This window comes from Mixophyes fleayi, chromosome 4, assembly GCF_038048845.1.
Source record: "Mixophyes fleayi isolate aMixFle1 chromosome 4, aMixFle1.hap1, whole genome shotgun sequence".
NCBI classification, from domain to species: Eukaryota; Metazoa; Chordata; class Amphibia; order Anura; family Limnodynastidae; genus Mixophyes; species Mixophyes fleayi.
The window spans coordinates 325,063,272-325,067,884 of NC_134405.1; positions in this window are offsets into that span (position 1 = coordinate 325,063,272).

Consider the following 4,613-nt stretch of genomic DNA (forward strand, 5'->3'; position numbering starts at 1 on the left):
TATAAACTAACGACATGATCAGGAAATAGTGGTGGGGCATAACTGTAGAACAAAGTAACCTGTTTTGTGTTTTGCTTGTAGCAAAAGAGCTCACTTTGGTTTGAGTCCAACAGTGGCCCATGGCTCGGGATGTCCCCCCTAAATTGGGATAGTTGGGAGTTATGAGGTAAGCGTGGGGCGTGGTAAGTGGCATGTGGGTAGAGGTGTGAGGGGCAGTCTGCGTGGCAGATGGAGAGTTCTGAATGACACGTGGGGTAGATTTGTAGTACATGTATCTCTTGCACCAGCTACAGGGCTAGTCCTGAGTCCTAGAGATGTCATTATCGTATGCATGCTATAACATGTGTTTGCAATCAGGAGCAACTGTGAAAATGTCTGTTATGTACGGTAGATTTTTTCCTATGCGTTCTTTTGAGAGTTTGTATTCCACATCTAAGTCTCTGCAGTGCCTACAGGTGTTGGACGTAACCTGCACTGTCTGGTCTACTACAGCAGAGTAAGCCTACACCTGTAGTCATTACCCCATGTATCTTTAGATCCGTTCCTTGCTGACTTCAGGAGTACGCAGAGCCTAGTTATGCTCAGTTTAAAACAAACTCACGCTGCAACCAGTATGTGTACTTAATGACTCAGGGCCTGATTCATTAAGGAAAGTTAAATAAAAGTAAGTAAGTAAATAAGTAGTGATGGGCGGGTCCGGTTCCCCGAGAACCGAACCCACCCGAACTTTGCCTATCCGAGTACCAGCTGAGTAGCTCGGTACTCTCCCGCCCACTCCGAATCCAAATCGAGGCCAAACGTTATCGTGACGTCGTCGGATCTCGGGGCTCGGTTCGCACGATACTTCAAGATTATAAATACCCGCCTCCACAGCAATCCATCGCCATTTGACAGAGGGAGAGAGCAGGGTGTAGTCACAGGCTGATTAGAGCAGGGACAGAGAATCCAATATTCTTCTTGCAATTGCTCTAACAAAAATCGCTAGAGAAGAGAGGAGGAAAGAGGTTTATTTTATTTTTGTTAATATTTGGCACTCCCCAGTGCTTTTGGGGTGTCCCCCATAATTGTGCATAAATATTTCTGGCTGTCAAAAGTCATATCTGTCAGCAGTATCTACCAACTAATTTTTAGCACTCCTTAGTGCTTTTGGGGTGTCCCCCATAATTGTGCATAAATATTTCTGGCTGTCAAAAGTCATATCTGTCAGCAGTATCTACCAAATAATTTTTACCACTACAAGTGCTTTGCGCTCAGAATGGATTCAAAGCAGTCCACATATGATCAGAATGAGCAACCAGGTTCTGTCACCAGTCCTGATGTTAGTGTTCCCAGTACGTCATCTGGGCAAGGCAATGTCAAACTACAGAATGTTTCGAAATCAGTCCAAAAAACAAAATCAATTTTTTTTTTTACTGTATTGAAGCGAAAAAGAAGTGTTACTGAGCAAAAGTTAAGTGCCGATAAAAAAAAAATTGCCAACATGCCATTCTACACACGCAGTGGCAAAGAGAGAATGAGGCCTTCACCTTTGGCTATTAGTGGCAGATCCAAAAATGTTACCGAGCCTACAAGTGGTGCACAACTACTGTTGCGCATCAAAGCTGAGCTGCAAGATAACAGTAAGGCATTGGAGGATAACGTTTGCTCTGAATCAGAAATGACAACAATCCCTGTGGAGAGTCCATCCAACAGTGGTATGTCTAATCGTGAGCATTCTGCTGATGTGTGCCTTAATAGCCCGAGTGTAGCCGGTGCTAGGGTCCATGGCGCCCTAGGTATTTTGTCAAAATCGCCCTCTCCCCCCGCAAAAATCAGCTCCCTCCTCCCTCACCCCGTCTTTCCTTACCTTGCCTCACCACCGCCGCCTCTCTGCTCCATCTCCTCCACTCACTGACACTGTCGGGCCGTGATAATGATGTCACGGCCCGACAGTCAGTGAGTGGAGGGGAGGAGACGGAGCAGAGAGGCGGCGGTGGTGAGCAATAGCCTCTTCCCCCCTCCCCGTGGATGTATCTGAATGCTGTGCGGCGGCGGCCGTGACAGGTATGGTCAGCGGCCGCCGCACAGTTTTAAAGTAATTTTCATTCTGTGGCGCCCTCCAGGCGCCCTCCAGAGCCCGGCGCCCTAGGCAAGTGCCTAACCTTGCCTAATGGGAGCGCCGGGCCTGGTAGCCGGTGATACCCAAATTGAGGATGCCACTTTGGAATTAGAAGAGGATGAGGGGGAGATTTGTGTAGGCGACGAGGGCGCTAATGAGAATGTTGATGAGGATGAGGTTGTTTGTGTAAGTCCTGCACCAGTGGCAGCAGTTCTGGCACGTGACAAGAAAAATGCCATTGTCATGCCTGGGCATAAAACAAAAAAAATCCACTTCTCATGTGTGGAATTATTTCTACTCAAATCCAGACAACAATTGTATAGCCATTTGTAGTGTATGTCAAGCCACAGTCAGTCGAGGGAGGAACCTTAACCATCTTGGAACCTCGTCTATGTTACGCCATTTAACGAGAGTTCATGGCAAAGTGTTGGGAAAAGCTGAAAGTTCTTCCCAAAAAAATACAAGCACTCCATCATCAGCTAAGACCCTCCGCTCACCGACATCCCGACGGCTACAAAATACACCCACCACACCATCCTCCTCAATATCCTCAGTAGCGCTCGGAGCTAGCCCGGCATCCCACTTAAGGCTGGATGACTCCTGCACTATTATTGATTCCTCTGAAGAAAGCGTTAGTCCCACTGCTGCTGCTGTTGCTGCTGCTGCTGGGGATGAATCGTCAAGAAATTTATCCTTAAGGGTAGGGTGTCATAGACAGAGTGACCCCAAACTGACTGTCCATTTCTCATAATATTGTACAGTCTATAACGGCTGAATTTTTTGGTATTTTATACAAGTGGAGGGGGGCCTATAGAGGCAGAAACCAAACTGGCTTTGTCCATTTCAATTAATATTGTACAGTCTATAACGGCTGAATTATTTGTTTTTTTAAACAAGTGGAGGGGGGACTATAGAGACAGAAAGCAAACTGCCTTTTTCCATTTCTTTACATATTTAACTATAAGTGTAGGGTGTAATATACATCCAAAGACGATGGCTGCATTGCCAATATGCATAGATGGAGAGGAAGACAATCTGTTTTGTGTGTAGAATAAATGAAGGCCTACCTGCCAGGAATTAAACTGTTTTTTTTGGATGATTTATTACCTCAACAATTAGATTACTTATCTCTAAAACAGTTGGAGCACTAAATTGGGTTATTTTAAGCCCAAAAACATTGATTTTCCAACAAAATAGCAAAACAAAAACAAAACCAAAACACGACGGTAATCCAGATCCAAAACCGAATCCAAAACTAAAACACGGGGGTCAGTGACCATGTCTAATAAAAATATGGATTGTGATTTTTTTAAAAAAAAAATATATATATTATTTTTACATTAAATACATAAATCCAGGTGTTCTTGATGCTTACTGTAAACACAATGTGTTCTTATGCTTTTACTTGTACAGAGTTGTTCTGTGTTAGCTAGTGGCACGGATACGTGTAATTTTTAATACAAAGATGAGTCCGTGCCAGTCATCGCTGGGTTGGGTGCTGGAGAATCAGGGTCGAACGCAGGATTTATAGAGAGGGGTTTCCACACCACACCGCCAGTGGGCGTGACCAGCATGCATGGGGGCGTAGCTATAATTTTAGACAGTGCTTGTCTGCTCTCCAACTCTTCCTATCCCCATAATATACATGGACAATGCTGCGTGCACTACTGTTAGAGCCGTGTGAAGCGGGGGCAGGGTCCAGCCACCTCAATTATACAGTGCCCCAGGCTTGGAGGGGGGTTTCCGGGCACTAGGAACCACCCCCCATTGGTTTGCCTTTGAGAATGGCGTGCTTTCTCTGGAGTCCGGGAGACCTACCTGGAATTTGGGAGTCTCCCGGACATCCCGGGAGAGTGGGCTTGTAGCTGGTGCAAATGATACAACTGAAACAACCGTACTTTCGGGAAACCCGGGAATTGAAACTGATGCATCGGCGTTGGCTCGCCTTTACTGTATATTACCTATGTTTGTCCGTCCCTTCCCTCCCCTGTTCATCATCATCTAATTATTTATACCGTAGGAATTAACAAGTGTCAATTGTGTTCGGACATGAATTGGATATAAATATCAGGATGCCCATCACCTTTTCCCTTTGCAAAAGTTTTCATAAATGTCCCCGTTATCCATATATTCACTTTCAAGGTGATGTCAAAAAATATACTACAAATATTGATTTTTCAAATTTATGGTGAAAAACAGCGCAACAATTTAAAAGTAAATTTACACTTTCAAAATAAAAATGTTATCACTTTGTACTTCTTTGCCAGGTGTCATTTTGTGGAAAATACATCTTAGCAAAGAAAGAAATAATTTGCCTGGCAATTTTTGTTCCAATTATTTGAAATCTCAAAATTTCTTATTTTTGAATATTATAAATATTAGATTCTTTTTCACAGATACAAATGCATGTAAGATTGTACAGCGCAGAACAAGAGACTTTGTACGTAGATTTCCTTTTTTTACCAGGAAGGGGGAGTAGTGAATAGTCCACCAAGCAGCACTCTATCTTTCACCC